This window comes from Haliaeetus leucocephalus, unplaced genomic scaffold, assembly GCF_000737465.1.
Source record: "Haliaeetus leucocephalus isolate CR32 unplaced genomic scaffold, Haliaeetus_leucocephalus-4.0 Scaffold251, whole genome shotgun sequence".
In the NCBI taxonomy this organism is placed as follows: Eukaryota; Metazoa; Chordata; class Aves; order Accipitriformes; family Accipitridae; genus Haliaeetus; species Haliaeetus leucocephalus.
The window spans coordinates 3,742,028-3,769,149 of NW_010972687.1; the positions used below are offsets into that span (position 1 = coordinate 3,742,028).

Genomic DNA, 27,122 nt, shown 5'->3' on the forward strand with positions numbered 1-27,122 from the left:
CCTGGCCGGAAGAGAGGGGGGGGGGGCAGGGCAGGTTGGTTTTTTTTAAAAGCAAACAGTGTACCAATTACAGCCCTGCAAACTTTAACCTCAGAAACATGTGATATCAGTGTTAATTAAAATTTGGCTCATATTCATTAATGGGCAGTCATTCCTTCCTTCCTTTAAATTTCTTCATGTCTTTGTACTAAAAGTAGTTTGTTAATGAACATTTCTGACTATTTGTCAATTTAAAGTTAAGATCTGCTTGTTGGAAATTGCACACAGGGTTCATCGCACAACTTTTTTACTTTGCTCCAATTCAGTGAGCTCATCCTCTGTGACTAGAAGAGCTTATCTATATTATTCCTGTGTTTGCTTAAGAGGAGGAGTTGAAATTTAGAGTAAGCAGTTGCGCAGCCACATAAACCCTGTGTTCACCCAGCTACTCAGCCCTGCAGGAAACAAAACACATGCACCAGGGTGCATTGCTCAGCGCTGTGCTTTTCAGCCTGGGTTTTATTTTATCACTTCTGTAAAGCTTTCATGCCTCATACCATAGTACTTGTGTCCCAGGACAAGTGTTATGCCCCTTACATAATGTTTTAGGTGTCTTGTTAGAGAAGTATGTTTCACAGCAGTGCAGTGCAAGGCTAAAGGAGCAACCCTCAACCATTTCCTAGGTAGCACACACTGCAAAAATCTAAGCTGGAAGCCTCTAAAAGTTTTTGCCCTTACCATGAGCATAATCTGGAAACCTTCAGTCCCAGTTCTGCACGCATAAAACAGACTTGTCTAAACACAAGTCTTCCTTACACACACATTCCCAGAAAACCAAGCATGATGTTACATACAGACCAATTTTACTTTCTCTGCGGAGCAAGCTGTTATTATTGCAAAGAACAAGAATGTGCTCTGAAGCTGAAAAGTGACACCAAGTCTGCTTCCACCCTCAGCCTTCACGAGGATCCTCCACCTGCACTGTGGTCAGGAGCACAGCACTACGTGTGCAGGCCACCTCTGCAGGGGACTGCCTAGACAACCAGGCAGAACTTGCCCCCACAACCTGATGAGCTCATGCTAACCAGGCACAGGTCTTTGCAGCAAGTAGTACGGGCCATCCTGGCTCAATGATACCTGCCTGTCTTCCAGTTCATCAGAATCAGAGGTGAGATCTTACACTTCTGCAATCTACCAGTGGGGAAAGAACATTACTTTCCTTAAGACTGTACAAAATTACAAACCGAGACAACACAGAACTATTACACAGTAAAAAACACTTTAGGCTACCCTTAGAGACAACCACAGTTTTTCTCTTTTCCTGAAACCTGTGAAACAGTCATGTCCTTTAAATTGAAATAAAGTGCCACACATTTTTTAGTAATTTTGTAATACTGTCCAGCTTTTCTGCAAGATATGACACACATTTAGTACAAAAATCTGTTCAACGCGAACCCATAAAGCACAGAATGGTATATGAGATGCCTTCTTGACACAATTAACCCTTTTACTAAAGATTCTGCTTTAACTAAGGCATAAGAAAATCATTTTCACCAAACACCTCTGAATCAGTGGAATACAAAGTGACTTCTGGTTTTGGTCCTAATGCTTCCATACATGGGAATCCAGATTCCTTCAAAATAGGCAAATGCAAATTTAAAACCTGAAGCTTTTAATTCTTTTAGTTCTTTATTGGAAGCATAGGTGGTAATTGATACCATGTGATAATCACACACAGGAAAACATGGTAAAGCAATCTGCACCATGTTAGAGAATACAGTATTTCAGATTATTTACACCCTTAAAGTGAGTCTACAAAAGCCACACTATGTAGGAAACCAAAATTAAAATCCAAAGAAGAATCTAAACCTCTAGTCTGCATCTTATTCAGGTTTGTGGTTAACTGGGTGTCACTGTACCAAGATTTGTCAGCCAAAGACCAGTAACAAAATATACTTGGAGATCTAAAGACTAAAGACAGATACACACACACATTATGTATTTTTATGTATTCTTTCCTATACATATGTATATGAAAAATACATACTGTATATACATATAAAATACATATAACTACATATACATATATAAAAATGGTATCTGTCTCTTTGAAGGCCATCTCAAAATTTCCTCAAGTCTGTCCCTCCCCAGATCAATGCTTAAAACTACTTTCTTGTGCCTGCCCACAGACCAGTTTTCTGGTTAAGACAAGGGCAATGATGAGAGCATTTCTAGTACTCCTTAACTGCATGGAATGTCACATGCACAGGGGCAAAGTGTGAGAAGTATCCTGGTGAAAAGGAAATCATGGAAGATTTCCAGCACAGAATGAATAAAAATAGGATAAAAGAATATGAATGACAGATAATAATAAAATTTATAGGGTTGCCCAAAAATTACTAAGAAGTGAAAATGTTCATTTTCAATGAACAATATATAGGAACTCACAAAAAGTTCACATTGATAGTTTCTCTTCAACTGTTATGATCAAGGGCAGAAAGTAAATATTTTTATATTGATGCTGACAAGAAAAGCATATAAAGAAAGTTTTAAAGTGGCATCAAATCTTTCTGTAAAAAAAAAAGTCCTGTTTATGTGAAAACTGCTTAATAATGATAGAACACCATTTACAAGCACGTCACTGGAGATTTGTTCAGATACTTCTCCTCAAACTAAAATAATTGGGAAGAAAACAAGCAACATTATTTACTATCAGAGAAACAGGAAAAAAATTGGCATAATGGATTACTAGGGTTAGCTAAGCAAAGCTGCAATCATTACAGCATTGTTCCTGGTGGGGAGTGGGGTTTTAAAGTATCACTGTTCCAGCACTGAGTCAAACCTAGATGTGATTATTTTTATGTATTTTTTGGCTCTTAAAATCACATGACTGGCATTGTAAGAAGATCAAGACATTGACTTATAGAACACCAACTGAGCTTTCTGCAGCCTCATCCATTACAGAGCAAATTAAGAAACAGAACTTGGCAGTACGTGTCTAAAATCTTACCTATCACCATAATAAACAAAACCAAGACTGGATAACAGGTTGAACAGGACTCTTGAGTGGGCCTGTATCACCTGGTGAGAAGAAGAAAACTTGAAAATGTGTGTGTGTGGGGGGGGGAAACTACATGTCCTGAGAGGATCTGAATGCCTTACGGCTTCTGCTAACCACTGCTTCTACCACCATCATCCCAGGAATAACTCTAGCTGATACAAGGAGAGAGCAAAGGTGAAATGGCAATGGAGCAGATCAGCAGAATGGACCAATGGGGGATAAAACTATACCAAGATCAATTTTCTGCTGGCTGCCATTGCACATTTATATTAGTCAAAACTTGGATCAGTCCTCTGAAGCCAGATAAGTAGTATCTTCTCGTCTGTCAGACAACGGTTGAAGGCCACACAACGTAAGTGAATCTCAATAGTAGTAGGAGCAGTAGTAATAACAACAACAACAAAAACAACAACAAAAATACCACCACCACCACCCTCCTCACCTTTTAAAAACAGTGACTTTCCCAAAAAAGCCATGATCCTAATGTAACCCTTGGGTAGCACTTTGGAGAAAAGTCAATGGTGTGACTGAAAAAAAAAGAACTTCCTGATTAAAGCACACAGTGTGGTTGGTCATTTGACTTTTAAAAATTTCTTCCCAGATTAAAAAAACAACCCAACTGATGAATGAAAAGAGTTAACTATCTTCTAAAAGCAGTAAAGAAATGTCTCAAATAGTGATGAATTCCCATTCAAGCGTGGCATAGAGGATCATCAAAACTTGTAAGCACAAACTTAGCATCTTAAAACTTAAACCATGGTTAATTTTAAATAGGTGACAATGCAGCTACTGCAGAGTGGCTTCATAACTCATGTGGTAGCTGACGAGGAAGACACAGGAGACTAACTGAAAAAATAATACAAGACCAGAAGCCTAGGCTGACAAAATTTTCTTTCACATGGGTGTGCAACACATACCTGTACTAATTTTTGCGTTTCTCTGCATTGTAGCTTAAATATATCTGAAGTATAGTATCTTCAGTGATCAAATACAATGCTGTTTTTAAACTAAACCATCAAAGATGCCATTCGCTAAGCAAAATCCAACACTGGCATCTGTTAAGAAAAGAAATGTTGCTAAACTACTCCTGACTCTCTGTGTTTATTCCTAAGTTTGATCTATGAAAAGGCAAGGAAAAAAAAAAGCTACATTTTATTGTTTGAAATTTCATATTTAAATTAGATAGAAAAAGACATTCTCAATATGTAAGGAAAAAAAGACATGAAAATCCACTACCCTGTTAGTCACTATCCACATACATTTACTAATAAGTGTTAAATCAATAGTGTGTACGTTTGCAGGAGACTGGCTTTTAGCTTGGGACTTGGTGGCAGAAAGAAGCCCTGAAGTACCTAGAAAGTGAAGATCCGTGGGTCAGAGTGGAGTCAACATCCAGCGCAGACTAGGCGCAGCCTGACACGTCTTTCTGCTGACCATTCTTCTACTTGTAGTGTTACTATACCTCCACTGTTTCATCAAACATTTACCCAGAAAAAGCAGTCTGTCGTACACTGCCTCACAGATTTAAAGAAGAGTGCAGAGATCAACTTCATCAAGTGCTAAGTATTAGAGAAACTCCTATGAGGAGTAAGAGCTAAAACAGTAATAGAGACGTGACATGTGAGAAGAAAAATATTTGATTTCAACTATAAAGTTATATTTCACTTGGAAGACAGTTTTATGTCCTCTCTGCTACTACAAATTCAGCTATAGAGAAAACAAAAAATATGGTTTCTTTTGTTGCTGTTCCAGTGGTAGAATGCAGCGGGATCACATTTCTGCTGAAACCGAGTATGGCCCTATATGAAGATAGAAAAACCATGCAGAATTCAGGCCCTGGACTGGCCTGGCTTTCTAGGTGCCAAAATATCTGAAACATAGTACAGAATGCATGAGATCATCCTGGGAGCTGAAGCAAAGGAGCCAATCTGTCCTACCACTTGGAACAGCAGCTTTCAGACTCACCACTGAAGACTACTGTCAGGAAGGATGTCGGGCTGGTACATTCTGCAGTGGAACTCCCTGAGGTGGAGGCGAAGCTCCCCAGCTCACCCTGTAACACCTCCATGCGAGTCCTGCAGCAGAACTGGAGTACCTCTTCTCCCTCAAAAGAAGGTGGTGAGGCTAGTGAAACAAGCAGGCTCCTAAACAAACAGCTCTGTCCACCTGACACAGTCAAGCACCTATGCAGACAAGTTGCTCATCTTGACACCTTATGAATGGATCCTTACCTCTCCAGCCTTGACCATCACCTCTGTCAACAGTGGCCACAACCAGACAGTTGTCCATCAGCTTCAAGCTGGTACAGCTATCGCCTAGCACTCCTTTCTAACTGAGGACTCCTAGTACTCTAAGCAACTTTTTCTCTATTGCTTAAAAAATATTACCTCCATGACAAATTGTATCTCTGTATCATACTTCCTGAAAGATACTTAAGTGCCAACCTATACCTCTAACCATTTTATACAATTATAAATCAGGTTTTGGAATTGACCATTTTCATCTTCGTCATAAAAACTGAGGTGTTACACTAAAGAATTCAAATGACAACTCATCCAGAGACACAAATAGAATTTCTATGAGGAAATATTATAAGCCCTGATAACGAATATAGTAGGCATATTTATATTTTCCATATAATGAACAGTAGTACTGTAATATCTTCCTTCTATGATTATCAAACGCCTTAATTAACATTAATAGATTACACCCCACAACAGTCACTTGACATTAGGAGACATTTTAGATGGCATTTCAGTCAGACTAACGGAAAAGACTATGGAATAGGAAAGCATCTGAAGTTTCAAGCAAGGCAACAAAACAAGCCAGAAAGGGAGGTCTCCTGACATCTGTTCCTACACCAATAGCACACAGTTTTGTATTTATGTTAAAAAATGAATGGAATAACTACAAAAAGCTAAGTTAGGAAAGAACTCAAGTGATGGCCTTTAAGATTTAACAAAGCACAGATTTAAATTAAGAGCCATTAAAAAACCCGGAATAGGTGTACATACTGTTCCATTGCCAAGTGTTTGCTCCACTGGCACAATCTCTTTAATATAAAATCACTACATAATCATCTTAATTATTTTGTTCATAATCCACATCTGCATATTCCACTTGCTTTCAAAAAAAGGAAGCATATAATCATTTTGCCATTCACTAAATCACCTCCTCTGTATCATTTTAGTAATTTATAAACATTTAGTTAAGATGACTACCAATATTCTATGGAAGAAAACAAAATATCATTTCATGAATGACTCATGCAACAACAACAAAAAAGCCTGGCAAGATAAGTAAAGATTCCTTCCAAAGAAAGGACAGGTAGAATTTTATGAATATTCTCAGGAACTGGAGAATTACATCGAATAGGTAACGTGAAACATCTACATCAATCTAGAGTGAATTGTTTCAAGAATAGTCTTGAATGTCTGAAATGTTTATGAAAAACTAAGCAAATGTCATCCATTACAAAATATTACTAAAGCTGTTGCATCTTTTCCTTACCTAGACTATGAAAACTGTATCAACCATCTTTAAGAATGATTTTTTTCCTCTCATTGATTACTATATGCATAAATATCATATTGTACTAATGAACTTCTCCACAGCAGAGTATGGGAGCTGAATTCTCTCACTTCCTTAAAGAAGGGAAAGAAAACTTCCCATTAGGTAGACAGTCTGAATGCTTTCTAAACCAGAGAAATCCTCTTACAAATTTAATCTGGTTCTGTTTAAGCAGAATAAACTTTGCTTGTCACTCTAGCGCAGCCACTAAACTCAAAGAAATACAACTAATACTCATCCTTATTGTACTAGCAACACAATTAAAACAGTCCAAGTGACTACTACAACAAAGCCTAAGTAAGACACTGAATTGCTGACAACTAGGAAGACAGAATTAAAATTTAAAATTCAGCTGATGTTCTTCAGCTTCCTAAACGAATATTAATTCAAGCTTTTTACTGAAACAGAACCTCTCGAACTCCTTTACAAGAAATCCAGTTAATCAAATATAGCTTTGTGCGAGATAATCAAAACCACACTGTACTACTATGCAGCCAGGCACAATCTATTACTGGAAGTCTGCGTCTTCCCGTCTCCACCTTCAATTCTGGAAAAAAAACCCAAACCAACCCCCAAACCCCACCAAAAGAACAAAGAAACAAAACATCCCCCACCACCCCGCAAAAAAAACCCCAACACCCAACAAAGCAGAAGAACCTCCTTATCTTTTCAAGATATAATCAGATAATTTTCACAATTCTAGAACTATCTTCTTATGGTTTGGGTATAATTCAGAGGCAATAAAGTGACATTAGAGATAAACTGGCTGCCTTCACACAGGAAAAGTAACTCCAAGATTTCAGAGAGCTCTGTAAATGGGTTCAGAGGAGGACAGGACTCCACCCTGTGTCACCTTCTCATCCCTCCTCTTGAAAGGATCCCTCTGAAAAACTAGTGACTCCCTGAAGAGAAACAACTCTTTACAGTCTGTGCTTACCTTTGCATTTTATATGGTTTGGAGCAACTTCAACAAATTCTGCCTAAAGAGCTCATCCATGCAGAAAAAGTGCCACAAATGAAGTTTCATTCTCGAAAATATTTTCTTTATGCTACTCACAACTCTACGTGAGAGCAAACTGTTGAAAATCAGTCCGTTGCATGCTGTTCTTCCGTGGAAAAAGAATGAACAAAACCAGAAGCAAACACCAGCATTGGTGAAATACAGTACAATGCAAATACTTAACTTTCTTGCACAGAGTAAAGGCCAAATCTGTCTTTAGAAACTTAGGCATAATTAATTTCAAACGGGTTTTTGTACCCACATCTGAGGGCAGAATATAGCATTGGAAAGCAGACTCGCTTAAGTAGACCCCAAGGCACAAACATGCCAGAGTTGATCACTGTTCCCAGAGGCTCTTGGTTTTCACCCAACTGACAAGCCTGATCTAAAAATCCAGGTAGGTAAACAAATATCGTCTTCACCCAATGTTTTATATTCCTCTTAGTATTTTAATAGATATCTTCTTTGAGGAGATCAGTATCATACGCAACTACCTCTGAGCCAACATGTATAGTTTTTGTAAGGTATTTATTAATAGAAAGTGGTAGTAATATGCTGACCACCACCTGATTTCCTGTGAAAACTAACTTAACTACTACTTGGATAAAGACTGGGACTGGGGTTAAACCTCATAACTTTCTTTTATATTCCACCTATTATCCTTCTCCTGTGCACATAAGTTGGACTGAAAATGCTAGGGGCTGCGACAGACCATATAACCCTGTATGTCCTGCAGGTCCCCAGGAGCTGAATTTCAGTATGAGACCTTAGTTTCCTGCATCAAAGGATAAGACTTGAGTTAGCTCTAAACTTTTAAGGAAGATAGTTATATAAAATGTAGGAGAAAAAGAAGTAGTCTTGCCATTAAGTAAGACTACTTAATAAAAGGTTTTAAAATAAAGTTGGGGAAAAAATGCAACCATGTTTAAAAAAAGTTTACAAGTTGGTTAATACTCAATATCTCAAATAAGATTTTCTTAAGGGGGGTTGGAGAAAATAAAATCACCATGTGATTGACTTAAGGCTTATTACAAAACAATGTTATCAAAAGGATCAAGATGGTTTGATGGTAAATAATTTAGATATTATCAATGTATTACAAAAATCTATAATTACATATTTTAATAGTGTTGCATTTTCTATTGTTACATACATTTGTAAAATTAAATAATAGCATCTGCTCTTCAAGTTTATGTTTCAGAAGGCTTTGAGTACTTCATATGAGGAAGTTCGTTGTTTAAATTCCTTTCAAGTCTCTTTCGTTTTCTGTTACTCAGAGGGATTATGAACAGACAGACATAATTCCTATTCCTAGCAACTCTGAGAGACACCATTTCAGGGACAGTATAAATCACTCTTCTTTGATTAATCAAAAGCAAGGACTGTTAGCATTCAAAATTGTTAATATTTTTCCTTTATTTTTACAATGGGAGGGAATAAGATACCTTTACTACTTTAAAAAATACCCACATCTTTAGAAAAAGTGATCTTCTTGTCTAAAATACAGCAACAGAGGTGTTTGCTGGTTTTCCCCGCACCCCTCTATGGGCTAGCATTCTTCTATCCAAATTAAATTGCCATCATTATAACTGGAAAAGAGGATTCTGGGTCTCCTGACATTTTCTATTATCAAACATTATTATCATGTGCAAGAACATATCTACAAAACAATGACTGTATTTACCATGCACACAAAGCCTTATATTTGCATGTTCTGCTTTCATGACATGTAGTTAGAATTTTTGTGATCTATTTTCTAGTTTATGTTTTAAAGAAGTACTGTAATACCTGGAGAGTATACCTCAGGTGCATTTGTGTCCACCAGAAGTGCCGATAAAAACCAGTATGTTGTGTAATTTGTTAATTTTTAACAATATGTTAACAACAACTAAGTGCAAAAGCATGAAAACACACTTTCCAAAAGAGGTTTTTTTAAAATAATATTTAGCCTATTTTATGTTTGTGAGCTCTATTTTGAAAGCCTCACATAAACTTTTGACCTACCACTCATAAAAAAGGGCTCCATCCAGGAGCTGAAAGGATACAGTAGAGCATTTTGTTTCTTAAAATGTGAAAGTCCTTCAAAATTAACTGTTTTCCTATACCAAAACCAGTATAAATGCATCTTTATTGAAAACAAAAGTCATAGGAATAGTAGCACTTCTGTTATGATGCAATATTTATGTCAAGCAGCATTTCTGGTATTACTAAATATCACACTATCTTACATTAAAGACTAAGAACAGCAAGTGCTCCCTTGCATTTTGGTACATTTTTTCCTCAAAAATGGTTGGCCACTGTTTCCAGAAAAGATACTTCACTCAAATTCTGGGCTTTAGCTTAGGTACCATGGAACACTCCTTCCGGGGGGGGGCGGGGACGAACAACAACAAATGAATGACCAAAAAATCCCTTTGGTTTTCAACCTTCTTATACATCCTTCATTCATGCCAAAGAACAAACATTTTCATGTGGATTTAGATGATTAAAAAGTAAAAAAAGAAAAGCAGAGCGTGCCAGTTCTTCTAACAGATGAAGAGTTAAAGACTATTTTTTCCATGAAGCTATTCGAGGTCTCGCTCTGTTAGGTTATATACTCCTGAGGAAGACACTCAAGCTGCCCCCTCGGCCTCTTCTGCTCATGCTTTTTTGTTGTTCATGCTTCAGAGCGCTCTACGTCCTCTGTACTAGTAAAATAACGACAGCTGTTTCTGCACACATAATTAGGCAAGAATCAACTTACTAGTATCACTACCATCAAACTTACCTTAGAAACATAAAGGAACTATATGTCAAGTGTCGGTACGCAGATACCTGTCAGACAGTTTCCCTGGTCCATTTACTCAGCTGGCACTAGACCCAAGACAGAAGGATGCTTTCAAGCCTCAAATATACCCCTAGCACTAAAACAATAAAGTAATTTTTGCTTCAGTCCAACTACAAACAAAGAAGCACAAACAAAGCGCAGGGTCTTGCAAGCAGAGCCCCGCACTGACTGCAACGAGGAATCTGCTGGGGTAACGCATGATTTTTAAAATAATACACCTTACAATGTGTATTGCACATTGCGCATCTTCCCTGGTTTCCAAAGAAAACACACCTTGAGAGCACCATAAATGCAATACTGTCTTAATGGTGTAAGCTAAACATGAAGTCTTACAGTAAATATTTTTGTCTCATATTTAACCCTCTGCCCTCACGCCAGTGTCAAGGGGATGCCTCCACGTTCCTTCTCCTTCCCCAGGGAGACCGAAGAGGTTGCGGTGCCCCAGACCCACACCCAGCAGTTCCAGGCCCACTCCTTGAACAAGCACCCATCTCACTCACATGCACCACCGCCCCGGCTCCTCCACCTGGGGCTGGCTCAATGGCGTTACAGATGATCACAGCATTAAACTTGATGGGGAGCGGGGGTAGGCATTTTGTAAGGAGCAAAGAAGAAACATCCTACCAGAGAACAGAAGAGGGCAGGGAGCTTCAGCAGACATAATGGTCACTGAGGGAGGACCAAAAAGGAGGTGAGTTGGGGAGTGGGAGGGCAAGGCCAATGCAGATACCACTTCCAAATCAGCAGCCATGAGAAGGCCCGGGAAGTGCCTTCCGCTTGCCCTACAGGAGCAGGGCTCCTCCGGCCCGGCCTTCGCCCCACCGCCATGCCGGGCTGCGCACAGCCCAGGGCTGTTCCTCCTGACAGCCGCCTTGCCTTCAACATGAAAGCTTCCCACAGGATGTTAAGCAACACCGAGACAGGCTGTCACTGAAGGACCTGTCCCTTACAACAAGCAGTGTTCCTTCCGCATCCCTTCTCCCCCAGGCCACAGGCAGAGCCGACAGCCCGTGATAAGGAGCTCTGGCGCGGCAGCAACGCGATAAAAACACACTACTCCATTTTTACGTTCATCCCTCAGATAATCTGAGAGTTCAAGCGCTGGATTTGTGTTCCCCTTGTCCCTACGCTTACAGTGTCACTCCCCACTCGCAGCTTTATGTGTTCCTCAGCACACACGCACGGGCATGGGCGTGTGCATGCACACGTGTGCACAGACACACCGCAAACGCCAGGCTGGCCCCATGGCCGAGAGCATTACAGATCCACCCAGAGGGAAGCACAGTTCCAGATATTGTGGCAAATTTCCTGCAGCTTATGGCAGATCGTCCTTAACTTGAGAGTGCTTTTTAACTGCTGCTTCCCCTGGAGAGATCACTAGCTGTTTCTTTTTTGCCATCCTCTTGCAATTTATGTCATCTCAGCCACTGCAGGGAGCCATATGCTAATTAAGCAGCCCCTCTGCACACCTTTTTCCCCTGCTGCTCCCTGAGGGTACCACGGCTGGCCAGCTTGTTAGCTGGACAGGAGTGACACAACTACTGTATTATCATATCTCAGGAAAGACAGCCATGTCCAATTTCAACCATTTCAAATCTAACAAGATTTGAATAATATTAATAAAAGAAAGACTGAACAAATTCATGTTTTATTCTTGTTCCTTGATTATTCTAATGTAAATATACCTATGTGCATACTTTCATGTGCACGCACACGCACACACAGAGTGGCGAAGACTCTATAGACACAAATATACCACTGGCACTCTCCGAGTTTAAGAAATCAGGTCAAGGGTAATATTAGCAAAGAACAATTTTATAATTAAAAAAATTATAATTAGATTCTCCACAAAAAAAATATCCCTGGTTTTTATTAAGAAAAAAATAGAAAGTAAATTGAATAGCTAAGTTCTAAGAGGACATCCTTGCTAGCCTTATACACTACACCACAGAGGTATTTTCATGCTAAGTACACAATTACAGAAATGCAATGTGCTTCTCAGACGCAGCACTTGCTCATGAAAATAACTGAAAAATTGAAAAACTTTAAGTTTAGGGAAAGTGAAGGCTGAAAGCTACTACTGGGTCACTAAGAACACAGTATGAGAAGGTAACAGGGGCAAGTGGGCAGATTTTACCAGTCAAAGCATCCAGTCACATCATTTTGCATTTGCATTTCTAACAGGACAGTGTGCTAGCATGCCATGTCACTTAAAGCATTGCTTTCCTATGGCTGAAGAGAGTAATGTTTTAATGTTCTGCTTCTCCAGCAGGGAAGAAGTCAGGAGGCAGCACAGTGGAGCACCACGTTGTTGCACGGATGGCACACACCGCTCGTGCCCCTTTTAGGCTGACCAGCTTGAGTCCAGCTGCAATGCCAATGACCTGCTCAGCTGAGCTACTTCAGCAGCTCAAAGGAAAACAGTTTCCAGCCGCATCTCAGACAAGTCAAAACTGACGGCTCCAGGACTCCTGCATTCTCAAGAGAAACTGCTGGTCCTCTTTATAATTACCTTGTTATTGACTGAAGGTACATTTTTACTTAGACCCGATTATGTAACCTTGTATACACCACATTACTCCCTCCTCTGAAAGATTTTAGATTTTTTTGCATTTTTATTTACTTTACACACACACACACAATATCAAAGAAGAATGGCCAGATTAATAAGTAACTGCTTTCTATTTATAAACGTAATAAAAAAGTAAGATAATATCAAAAACAACACAATGGAAATTGTGGATAAGCAACTTGCCTTGCTGCCTCTCAGAAAAAGTATCCGTTTGCTGGATACTTTTACAGTATTAGGAGAAATCTTAAGAAATACATGAACTAAATGCTTTTTGAGTTACAGCTACTGTTTTACTCAAATAGCATCAGCCAGTAACATGTACTACCAAGATGTGGCCATGTACCTTGGAAAAAGGCACCTCCTTTCTCTCCTAGAGCCTCTTCACAGCTCTGACCTCTCCTGAAATGACATCATGTGGCTTCCCGTTTAATGAAGGTCCACATGTTTTTCACTGGCATCTAAGTAAATTATTCGCATTGTAAGTCCCAGTTCACCTCTGCATCTGAGAAAAGTTCTAAATTCACTTAAGTCCCTGGGTAATTAAGTTTTCCATAGTGATGGGTTTTTGTTTTACAGGCATTCACATAATTCAGCTTCTCACTAGTTATACTTGTGTTTAGTTTCACAGAGATTACATTGAATATATTTCTAGCCATTTTAATGCTATGCAGCAAGATACTCAAGAACATGCTTATGCTGAGAATCTGTTCGCATTCTGATCTTGTACACCAAAATATATACAAATTTAACTGTCAGGGCAAAGAACCGTAATGCAAGTGCAGCTCACACAGGGGCGAGATGGTGGTAGGGAAGGACTTCTAGTTTCTGTTAGCCTTTTTTTTTCTTTCTGGAGGAAACTTTTACTTCCAGGAAGTAAACATTTATTTTACACGTCATTCCTTTGCACAATAGTCAAATGAAAAGTGTTCCAGTCCAAATTTTTAGTTTATGTTTTAGGCTATTAAAATGTTATACACACAAGTCAAGATTCTTTACAGATTTTTTATATTTTAATTTCAGTTCAGCTAAAAAAACCCAACCGAACAACAGAATGCACATCCAGCTGTCAGCACAAACCCCAGAGTCGACCATCCAAAGCTAAACAAGGATTTACTTCCAGCAACCATAATGGCATGATGCTGAAAGGTGATAGTATTTGGCACCTCCGTATCTACTTCTCCTTTTGCATTGCTCTTTTTATATCCTTGCAGTAAAAACACAGTAACAACAAAAAAAACCCTAGCCTATTTAGAGTTACACCAGGCCTGCAACTGTGAGGAGGCCCCTGTGTGTGAACATGTGAAGGAAATGTCTGATCTGAAATTCCATCAATTTTCAAGTTAAAAATTAAAAGACTTTTTTTTTTAAATATACTCTAGTCTCCCTTTTATATAGAGTTGGACTGTCTGAAAATGTATCATGAAAAACTCTGGGAAATGCAACAGAAGTTATTAAAAATGTTCTCTTCATTCTCAGGCTTGCTGGGGGGGAGGGGAGGGGAGGGAAGAATGAGGAAGGATGGAGGGAGGAAGTAAAGGAATTACAGGTAATAGCTTACAATGATTAAAAAAAAGCCTAGACCTTTTAGATGTATAAACACCAGCATAACACCACCATTGCCCTAAAGGCTTCAATCTGTACAATAAAAGTTCATTTTCTAGAGAGTACAAATGTTGAAAATGCTAACATTTTTTCAAAACAAGGAAAGGTATTGAGACAAACACTGTTTCCTCCACTGAAGGCACAATTTCTGACCAACAGACCCCTCCACACGGCTTTCGGTATCATTCTGCAGAATTTGCAAAATCACCACCAAAGCACAGGAGTCGCTGGCAGTGACTGCGCACACCCTTCTGACAGGATTTCTTCTCGTGAACCCACCAGCAGCTGTCCAACCTCTCCCTGCAGGTCTCTGCACAGTGCAAGCCAGGAAAGAAGAGCTGTCTGTGGAAGAAACCACCTCTGCCTGGGACATCACAGTGTGAGCTGCCAGCCAGCTCCCTGTGGCTCAGGCACGGCTTGGCCCTTGGCAAGGGAATATGAGGAAGAAGCCCCTCTTCCACTCACTGACCAGGAGCAGGCAAGACAGTTCCCTACAAAGCTCACGGCGCAGAATTTATTTCCAGAGCATCTTAAGCTCTCTCCCAAGCCTTCAAGCATAAGCAACGCGGAACCTTTTGCCTGCCATCACACTGGTGAGTGAGAGTGATTGAAAAACGATTAGGATGCCACTCTCAGCAGCAGCAGTGGCCAACCCTATTCCATGCTTCACAACATTTTTGTTTTTAAGAGGCATGGGAAGCAGAAGATGATGAGATAGCCAGGTAGTTCTGAAGTATCCTCCTTTATCCTCTGGTCATCTGCCAGTTTGGGGGATGTTTTGCTGACCCCAGTTGTCTGGAAGAAAAAGCCCAGCTGTTCCAACACTATTGTCCTACAGACCCGAACATCATTGGAAGCCTTTGCGCCTTAGTAAAAAATTAACCACTGCACCCTCCTAGGCAAGTACACAGAAGCTACTGAATCATGCATGCACATCCAGTATAATCAACACCTCATGCTAATTAGCAGTTACCTCCTCAAAAATGTTTGCCGTGAAGAAGCTGCAGTTGGTTTTCTCTTTTCACATTATCTACAAAAGCATTCTGACATGTACAGCCAGAGGACTGAGGTTGGTCCTCTAATCCCTGACGCATGGGAACAGTCCCATAAAAGATGACTGAAGTGTTTGGGGAATGGGCTTCAATATGCAGCTGTTCAGGAAAATGTTATCTAGTAAACAACAGTAGGTTTGTCAACTCTGGTAAAGCAACTTAGTTGACCAAACTACGCAGTTAAGACTACTTTCTCACTGTGCCAGACAAACAATAAAACTGTAGAAACGTATTAAAAGAAGACAACGAGTGAGTGAATCTCAGATGCTCTGTGTTATTCCCTGATATAAAATTTAAAATGAATGTTCAGATAAATACAATCCTTTTTGATTGTCATCTGATTGAAAATCTGATCAGGTTTTCTTGTGCCATCCACACAGCTTTCTGTACTTCACAGTTTCATGTGTTTTCTAAAGAAGAAGAAAAAACACATTTTAAAGGCTTCTGCCCAAGTCTTCAGAGACTAGCACTTTGGTCTGGTATTATACAGCTTTACTTCAACCTGCAAAGTACTTTTTTTTCCAACAAAATAACTTGGTAAGTCAGAAAATAAGAGTGAGTTTCCTACACTTTAATAAGAAACTTCCAAAATGTGAAATCTTGAAAAGATAAATTTCTAAGTATTGAGTGCAAAGTTATTTCTGCAATCTAAGTTTGCAAGAGAAAACAAGAGAAAATTCACACTGTATTTGCATAAAAATATGAATTTTTACACTATGCAGCTTAGGGTCAAAATACTGAAGTTCCATTACCAAAACTCCAATAAATTGTAAAACTTGTTGCAGCTAAGCAGACCCAAGGTATGTTCAGGCCATTTTCAGGAACAAATGAAAAAAGAAAATGAAAAAACGCCCCACAACTTTGTATTGTTATCTCCTCCTATACTGATTCCACTGATACGAGTAGTAAGGAAAAGACATAGTCACACTTCAAAAAAACTGAGTTACAGAACACCTTGGAAAATTAAAGAAAGTTATAATGACCTCAGGAAAGGTTAATCATAAACCCCTTTTTTTCTGTGATCCTTATTAAGGATTTTATTCTGCCATCCTTACTCTTCAAGTAGTCCCAACAGGACTATGGCCTTATTAGTATGCATGAGAGTAAAAAACTGAGGGTAGATATAAAGAGAGTATACTGCAATGTGTATTTTAATCATTTTAGAGACATCCTTGAAAAATAAGGAATAAAGAGCATTAGCTGCTTTCAAAAATGCTCTGCCCATCACTTCGTAACCGAAGTACTTAAATAGTTTTTAACATGGGAGACACAGTTACCATGGTGTGACCAGTTAATCCCACATCAGCTGCTCCACAGTGTTTTTTGCAAGGGTAGCTTCAGTTATATGCAAATGTCAAGCTTTATCAAACTAATTTACTAGTTTGCTTTTACTTCAGTAAATCCTGCTGGACTCAGTAGTTAATATGATTAAACATGTTAAAACACTGTCCTAAACAGTGACTTCATCTACGTTACAGCATACTAACAAATGAAGACAAATTTATTTAAAGAGTTCACTCTATAGTTTTCTAGTAACCACTACATTTTTAAACTAAAGTATCAAATGAAAGCAGCAAAACACTTCATTTTCCGCTAATTCCCTACATTTACTCTAGTGCAGCTCTGTTGTTACAAGTTTATTATTAACCTGTTCTAATGCTTTTTAACTTCTATTTGAGAATTAATTCTTTGCAAGGTATTTCATTACATCAAAAAACTAGGTGTGCAGGTCATGATCCCATTCCTTCTCAACACAGAGGTGAAACATACATTTACCTGAATGAGAACACATTTGAGTCCAGTGTGGTTACACCTGTTTTATGTGATTTACCAGTCCTCAGAATAGTTCCTCACCAAAGTGTCCATGTTACTGTTCTTAATTTTCATTACAGAAAACTGTTTACTTTTTTCTAAACAATCAAAATGAACAAATATCAATGACATTTTCCTGCATTACTTTTAAAGGCTATTGGTATTTAACCAGTAAGTAAGTACCAATTAGAACCAACTTCAAGGCTGGTTTTTTTGTTGGGGTTTTTTTTGAATTCTATAAATCTCAGCTGAATGCTAGATTTTACTGAGATTTAAAAAAAAAAAAAAAATTCCACACAACATTTTTCTACGTGAGCTATCCATTTCAACTCACAGTTAATAAAATGTTATCAACATTGTTGCTTTGCATCTTTATGGTTTTTTAAAAACAGAAGTCAGGACCAGGAATAGTCTCTGCGCAGACAAGCTATTCCATTCAAGCTACATCTCCACACAGTACCATTTGGATTTATTTAAAACTCAGCTTACTGGTGCTCCATGACCATTCATCCTCCCTTTTGACCATATACCCTCCACTAGCAGTTGTATTAGCTGTCTTCAGTAAAACACAGATGCTGTGACAACAATCTGGACCAAAATAATGCAGATGCAGTGATTTGCACTCTATACTGTATAACAGCTCCCTATTACACAAACACTTTGTATCTTGAATAGATGACTGCAGGCAATCTAGTATGTGATCAACTCTGGAAGGTATGTGAAATGTGAAAAAAGTTCTACATTTTTATAGCCCTAAATACTGTGATCTAAAGCCTAAGGTAAGTGTCTTAGATTCGTCTCTTCCCTTGCACAGGTATTACCTGAACTAGCAAGACTGAACAATGCAACCATCCCTATTTCTGTAGATGAACAGAAGACAAACTTTACGTTGGAAGCCCATCTACTATGTGGTGGTACAGGGTTGCCAGCCATGACGTTTCCCTGCTGCAGGGAAGGACCTATGGCAAATAAGCAGTAAAAGCAGAACTTTCCAGAGGCCATCATTTACCGGGTCTGTACACAGCCCACGTGCCTGACACATTCATAAAATCACTGGGCTTTCTCCACAACCACAATGCAACCGCACTGCTGGCACGCGTGCAGTAAGCCTGGCACTCCTAGAAAGCACTGGCTTTACTAAGCATGTGCACAGCAACTACAGTATGTGTGTACACCACTTTCACTCTGAGAATGTGAGTGGGCCTTGTAAGAACATTCATAGGCTTCAACCACTTGCACGGCAATTAACTGGCCCACTGATTACTCCTGGACTGCCTCTGCGAGAGTCCAGATTAATATGCCCTAACATGTTGAAGTACCTACACTTTGAAAAGGACGGAATTACATTCAGCACACACTGAACGGTCCTAAGCTATCTTTGCTGGGCTATTCCAGGCAGAACTATTATGAATTACCAATGAGAAAATAGGTGATTTCTTTGTGGCACTGACCTTCACCCAAGAGCCTTTTACAGACATAATCCTGGGTTGAGTCATACTACTGCTGAAATGTGCCTGTATTCTGAATAAGTGTAACAGATGAGTACAAACACCGACTGCTACTGTAGCTCTACAGGCTAAAGCAAGCACAACAGACAGTGGCTTCCTAAATTCTTGCTTGTGGACTACTAAGCAGTGATGTGTCTCTCATGCTGGGAAACGCCATCTAGATCAAGTATGTAGGGAAGGAGATGCCCTGGAGCTTTGCCATAGCCAGGGATTGTGCAACTTGGAGCTCCGATGAAGCACCAAGCCTGCAATTCACTAACTAGCCATAAATTACTTTCTTTGATTTGTGAACCACAAAGGCTCACTGGAAAAGGAACTGGACTGGGATCCAGGTAATATGTTCTACTTCTGGCACCTTTTTTGACTTAGTAAGTAGGTTTTGTCAAATATAACCTTTGTTTCAGTTTCCTGCCTTTATTTATTGCACTATTTTATGCAATAAATAACCTTGTGTAAAGCATTTTAAAACCTACCAAGCCAGCACTCTACAGAAGAGCAAATGGTTTAACCATCCCAGCTGGAGTCTCCTTAGAACTTCAGTACCAATGAACCTAAGTACCTAACACACTGATACATTGTAATGAGCTCATTTTTATGTGAAATCAGAGATCCTCTCTGAAGCACCTATAGCACTGGCTATTTTCATACTGCAACAGCAGTCCATTATTGACAGCTACTAAATCACCAACATGACCTCCCTAGGGCAAAGAGGCAACTCCTTTATGTCAACTACTGGTGTGGGGTAGCTCGTTCACATGCATCCTACCAGCAGTACTGCACACAATTTGACTTGAGACTGTACAATCACAAACCAGACTGTTACTAAACAAAAATGTTGTCTTGGCTTTTGCACAGAGCGATTGCCAACATAATGCTACATGAATAGAGGCGTCTTTTTATGTGTTTCACTGGTAATCTTAGAATCTAATGCATCATATAATTACACTATGATTTGTTTTCTTGAACTGAACATTTTTCTAATCAAACTTATGAGATATTTATTAATTTTCTGCAAGGCCATGAGGGACAACAAAGTTGGACAATGAAGTTAATGTTTTACATTTCCATGTCCTGTGAATTCAGCTAGCAGCCTATCTAGCTCCAAGTCCAATCCCGTCTCAAGAGTTTTCACATTTTGCTTTCTTGTCTTCCTCTTACTTAATAAACAACTATTTTTCTTCTTACCAAGAATAATACAAGTTCCTTGGTGGTGAACCATAGCCTAGATAAGGTCAGGAGCTTTTTGTTTTCAGTATCACTTAAAATAACAATTAGGGCAGTATTTGACTCTTGTAACATTACACTGTAATAGCTTGCTCCCTTACAAACTCAACTGATGGACTAAGATTATTTTTTTTCTCCTAGTTAGTATACGATAATTTCTGAGATGTATTTCTCTCCAACACCTTAAATGTACTCTATTAACCACCTGATCAAAAGCTTCCCATCCCTTTACTACATTAAAATTTTCTTTTCCACTTTTATTGGTGGCCAAAACCCTTCCAAGAAATGTGTAAAAGATAATTGTACATCAAGTTAAAGGCATCTGGCTCACTTTAAGCATGAAAAAAATTCAAGTCAGGGTCATTCTGGTAGACATAGAACGGACATATGGGAAAGCCAGTGTCAAACCTCTCATTCTAACAACATTGCTGTGCAGCTACGCACACCGCTTAGGTTGAAGTAGTTTTAAAGGCTGTATGAATATACTTGCACATGCAGAGAGAGGCAGAAGGAGAGCTGTGTTTCATTTCTTCCTGACAAAAGGACAGCCTGAAACGTTGTTTGTATTTTTCCCAGCTCAATTCCTTATTTTTACAATCAGAAACACTTGTTATCATTATCTCCTGTTTTTCTGATGCTTCCACTGAAGAATACTGAATTGACACTAGCTGTAACCCATTAACTGGAAAGGTCAAATCAAACAAAAAAGACTGATAATTTAGATGTTAACAAAGACAAATAATAGCCAGAGCTTTGACAATGCCTAATCAAAGAATAAACACTTCTCTAATTAATTATGTTGCATTACAAACTTTGTGCACGGCCCAACATGGAAAGTAAAGCAAAGAACAAGTGAAATATCATTAACAGTTCAGACAATTCAAAATAAAAAAATACCATAAAGAGGACAATATATTCTAAGTTTTTTCATGTAATGGACTAATGACTTTAAATTACTACTGGCACCGATATACAAAAAGAGAGAGTAAGTAGCTCATGTTCTTCATTAATATCAGACTTAATTAAAACATGTTTCTAAACCTAAATCAACCTATTTCAAAGGATTAATATTTCATTATCTCTCAGCACTAACAAGGAAGGAAAATTCCTAAGGTGAAATGTCAGTTCCACCACTTTTGTGCAAAGTAGTAGCCAACCACCAGGACCAAGTTTTTGTTCTGTGTATATAAAATGCTGCTGAGAGATGCCTGCAAACATAAGCCTTTTTTCCAGTTAGCTGTGCTTAGCAGCTCTGACAATCATAGAATCATTTAGGTTGGAAAAGACCTTTAAGATCCAAGTTCAACCACAAACCTAGCACTGCCAAGTCCACCGCTAAACCATGTCCCTAAGCACCACATCTACGTTATCTTTCAAATACCTCCAGGGATGGTGACTCAACCACTTCCCTGGGCAGCCTGTTCCAGTGCTTGACAACCCTTTGGTTAAGACGTTTTTCCTAACATCCAGTGTAAACCTCCCCTGGAGCAACTTGAAGCGTTTCCTCTTGTCCTATCTTTGTTACTTGGGAGAAGTGCCTGACACCCACCTCGCTACAACCTCCTTTCAAGGAGTTGTAGAGAGCAATAAGGTCTCCCCTGAGCCTCCTTTTCTTCAGACTAAACAACTAACCCATAGGTATGGCAAAACTCCCACCTGAAACCACTCATCCAAGTATCCCTCTGGGTAGACATACACTAATCTTTAAGCTAGGTTCAGCGTAACACTTCTGAAACAAACCTTCTCATCTCCCTTGCTCACTTCATCATCATCAAAATGTCTTCAAGTGAGAAGCTGGATTCCTTTAGAACAAAACCTACAAAAATGGCAGTTAAGGACCACACCTAATGCATTCTAGCCGCAACCAGGCATTTTGTCCCTGGGATCAGACTAGACCTGGTTTAAAGCAAAAAAACCCCAAACCCTGGAACATGGACATCAGATTCTCAGCACCTACTGTCCTGCCCTACAGACCCACTCTCCCATTCACACCATTTGCTAACTTAGACATAGCCTTTGTCTCCACTCCCCCACCTACAATCACAGGGATAATAATAATTAACTACTTCCTCCTTCGTGAAGGTGACAGAGCGACTGATTAGCTAGTGGGTGTGCAGCACTCAGAATGTGCAGTGCTACATAACTACACCCTCTTATTACAAATACTCTTGTGCTTTTATCATCCAAAAAGACAGCAATGTGAAAACAAGAACCAACCTGGAACATCCTTAGTTTCTCTACAGTAAAGCTTTGCTCCAGTTGGTTAAGCCACTCTGATCATAGCAGGTTTATTTCATAAAAGTTAATAATAATCTGACATGCCCACTCAAAGTACATGAATTGATTTTAGTTAGGATGCTGTTCTGTTAAGTAGAAGTCTGCCCTTTTATACAGTAAAAGCTTTTCTAGGCCTTAAAAGGTTATTCAGTATTTATCAATTAGGATCCAAAAAAACCACATGAAAAATTAACCAATCCTCAATGTCATTGCTACACACAATAGAAGCAACAAGTACCTGCCACTGTTTTTGTGCATCTCCTACTTATTTATTCTTGCTTAACAGAACCAAAGACGATGTAAGGAATTTATGGATATTTACTTTTGAGACAGACACTTTGTTAATTACTATCTTTAATGTATCTTTTTGGCACTGTATGTAAGCTACCAGAATTCCTTACTTATCAGGCTTGGCAGCACGGCAATAGCCTATTGTGAATCTGAATTTGTGGACTCCCGAAGCTGAGGCAGAAGATGACAGGGCGACACACATGCTGTTATAAAAGCTAATCCGTTAGGTATGCGATGAGAACATACTTCCTACCTGGGAACTAGGGCTCTGAACTCCAGCTTTGACTCAGCTTACTGATGTGCAATCCACTGCGCTTTGTGCGAATTTCACTGATCGTCCTCAGTGGGGCTTTATGGATGGCTGGGAGACATGTACCCCTCACATCAGCAAGAGAAGAAAGAATGACTTGGAACTTAGGCCCAACTCCACAAGTGCAAAGATTTTACATCTGTGCTCTGCTGCTCTATATTTCTACTGAGCAAAAAATGTACTTCCTCAGTTTTTGACAATTAAGTTCCCCAGCTGTTTAGGATTTTGCTTCTGACTTACTCAGAAGCACCCTGCTGTTGGCAAAACCAAGGGGTGGTTTCCATGGTTTGTACGTGCCGATGGAGTCTGTAAACTAAACATCTCCTTGCCTCCCAGAGGGGCTCATCTGACAAGTCAGTCTACCAGAGCAAGCCTAGCATGAAGTGTGAGGTCATTTTCTCTTCTTCAAAGTACAACCACAGGAGGAAGCAATCCCTTCTACTTAAAATAACTCACTGTTCAGCAAAGCCATACAGGACATGGAAAAGCTTTAATTAATTTCTCTTGTTTTGCCAATTCGGTTCAAACTCCCAACTTCAATCTCTCAAGAAAGGTAACTCACTGTCAGCCTATGTTGCTGTGCATCTTCCATCCATGCGTTGAAAAGCAGGAAGCATCATCAAATAAAGGGAACAAAAACTATCGCATTCTCACCCTCAACCAAAAGGCAGTCTCAGCTTCCAATCCTGCCAGTTCTGCCTATTTACACACGTGCTTACTCACCCTATTCTGCCTGGGCTTCTAAATCAGGTCAATGGGCAAGTAAGTTAGGCACTCAAGTGCTTGCTGGCAGAGGACCCAGTTCTCTCCAGGAATCCTGCAATCTCTATGAACAGATTCTTCACCTACACAGTGTGGCATGATGAGGATGAACGTATGCAGTTGGGTGTGGAAGCCTGCTGAGAGCTGCAGTGTGAGAAGCCAGTAACTAAAGCAGCTAGATGTGCTGCAAATAAATTACTGAATTTCAGTGCCTTTAAACAGACATTTAAAGAGTGACAGGATCTTTCATATACACATTTAAAATATTAGTCAAAATTACTTCCAAATACCAGTATGACTGCATAGTTTAGACCAAATATAACAGCAGATTCAAACACATCTCACAATAAGGGTTTTTTTGGAACAAATGAACTACTGGCACCACCAAAAATATCAGTACCTGACTGTACGTGATAGAAAAGAATGAAAAGGAACTTCTATAAATAGCCACTTTTTATGGAATTGTAGCAAGAATATGTTCCCAAGGTATTTAAATGTGAAGCTTAGTTCAGACATTTAGTGGAGTATTGGATAAGACATGAAAATCTTACTACTCCTAGGCAAGCATTTCCAGTCCAACATAAACTAAAACCTGCCTCTTTGGTAGCTTTGGTACCTCAGTCTCTTTTCCATCTCAGCCTATAAACTACATGATGTGCTAGAAGGGGAACAGCATCATCTGCAAGAGCAACATCTCCTGCCCCTCTCCTTCCCGCACCTGAAAATTTAGTTTCAGCATGACACTTATACAAATAAAAAAGCTAGTGTGTGAAGGTAAGATAATGGTCCACAAAGTCCTCAGCTGATGGCAAATTCCTTATCATTTAGAAACAGAACCATGCAGCAGGATCCAAACTGTAATGATTATTTTAAATCAGCCTGAATCATCATTTAGTTTGAGAACTGATAGTGAGTGCGGATTCATTAATTGATCCAGGAATAAAGCCTGGTGTCATTTCCAGCATTCTTCTGAAACATAACTCACAGAACTATAATTACAATGAGATTACTGTGAAGAGAAGAAGACTCATGATACTTATTGTTACAGAGATACCATTAGCTTAAGAATAAGAGGAAATACTCCTAGGTGACATTTATGTCACAACGTAGAATTGCAATAATCTGCATTATCACAAAAAATATCTACCTTGCTTGTGGATGGGCTTAAAGGGCTGCCTGAAATTCAGAACAAGATTACTGTGAAAGCAATAAACTTTGGAATTTGCATTATCAATTGGTCAACGAGGTCTTCTGCTTCAAAAATCTTGAGGAGAGAATCATCTTCCCCCCCCTGTGAAAAGGGATTCATTAGTAAGGCAACTGAGTCAGAAGGGAGAATGGCAGGAAGGTAAAACGTTCATCTGCTACTGCAAACATAAATATAAAAATTCATTTCTAGACTTCCTCATTACAGTCTTCTCAATGAAGGAAACCTGAGATATTCCAAGGAACTACATCACAGAGCAAGATACACTGGAAAACTAGTAAGCTCACTACGCTTGGCTGCAGGAAGAGTGCACACCGAAAGCTCTAAGCTTTTCTCCACTTCTATTCCATAACATGGAACGGGTTTTGTCCGTTTTGTTTTCTGGGGGTTGTTTTGGTTTTTGTTTTTTTTTAAACATACCTTATTCTGCAGGGGGAGGGTAAGACCAGAAGACATATCTTTGTAGGAAGCAAAGGCCTTAGTACATTTAAAGCATTCTACTAAAAGAACAGACAAAAAGATAATCCAGCATTCAAATGGCTTTTGCCTTCCTTTCATTTATTGGTTTTCACAAAGAAAGAAAAGAAAATAGTATAGCCCCAAACAGCTGATTCAACTAATAGCCATTACTAGAATCATCTAAGGAGAGGCTGGGAAGGAACTTGCCATCATTTGCCTTTTCAGGTCAAGATGCAAAGAAATTCCACAGGTTGAGGGCTCAGAAGACTACTTAAAAAAAAAAAAAAAAAAAAAAAAACCCCACACAGGGTTATGAAAAAAGGAAAAAACAGAAGTCCATTTTTAGAAAATAACAGCAAAGAGCCAAACACAACCAACCACCTGATGGTTCTCACTTGCTGAGGTCCAGCCCTCCTCAAGGATTTCACTTTCTAGGTACCACAGGAGCACTGGGCAGCAGTTTTATATTAAAAGAGAGACCTACTGATGGGCGAAGGTTCCCATTCCAGTGCAGCCTAACAAATGTCCCATCCCTCCCAAACTGAACTGCACAACACATTTTTACCATAAGGCCACATCAATACCTTCATTCTTCCCTGTAGGACAGCAAACACACACAAAGCTAAGGTGTGTGTCACAGCCTCATGCTTCACTCTCCCAGACATCAGAGTCATCAGTGGACACCAAGGCAGCAGATGCTTTAAGATACTGGAGATGGGACGTTGGAGGCACTGCACCATGCCAGTCAGCCACAGGGTAGAGGCTTACCTTCAAACACTAGCTAGGAGGGGAGTTCCTAAAGAACGTAATAAAGCATGGGGAGTAGACTACCTGTTGCTTTGGAAGTGGGTGCCTGTCTGCACTTGAGCCTGTGTCCCTCCTTACCAACCCCACAAGTCCTCTAAGAGAAGCCACCAGCCCCTCTAGCAGGCATCTGCTCACTCCAGAGGGAAGTCCTGCCAGCTTTCATCTCTCCCAGGAGCCAAGGCAGGAGCCAGCTGCTCTGCCACTCCACCAGTTGGCCTGAGTATGGCACACCTACAGACTAGCAGCCTGTACACTTCTTCCTCACTCCCCACCCTTTTCACCTGACCTCAGAGAGTAACCTCAACTGGACAGACCGGCTGTTTTAAGAAGTTATTTGTATGTATTTTAGAATACACAAATTTGGTGCACAGTACCTTGTAGAGAGCCACTGGTCTTTTACACCTCTTTCTTTCATGGATGTACACAGCGAGGATTAACCCTCATCTCTGCAAATAATCTCCTGACTTTGCAGCACACTTCTGTTAGTGATGACTGTTGAGAGGGGAGAAGGGAGTTTTTCCTGCTCTTACTATTTTTATCTACAAACAATTTGTTTTGTGCAAAAGGATTTTGCTGGCACTAGACAGAGCATGTCTGAGCACTGGGCAAAACAACTGAATTTGTGACCACACCCAAGTGTCACTTATCAGGATGTTCTGGTACTGGTCTGGGCTTACATGCACAGCTAGCATCATGCACGTACTTCACACATGGTGCTATGACATTGCCAGAGTGCGTGTACCCAAGTTGGAGGGTTTCAGTCCTGCTGTGTCTACTCGGTTTATAATGATTTGCCAACCCC

General features: G+C 39.6%; 1 protein-coding gene across 1 annotated transcript in view; it reads right to left on the minus strand.

Moving 5' to 3' along the window:
• GNAQ (guanine nucleotide binding protein (G protein), q polypeptide) overlaps positions 1–27,122 on the minus strand; it is a 134,759-nt gene that overhangs the window by 90,858 nt on the left and 16,779 nt on the right. The gene's annotated exons all lie outside the window — the stretch shown is intronic.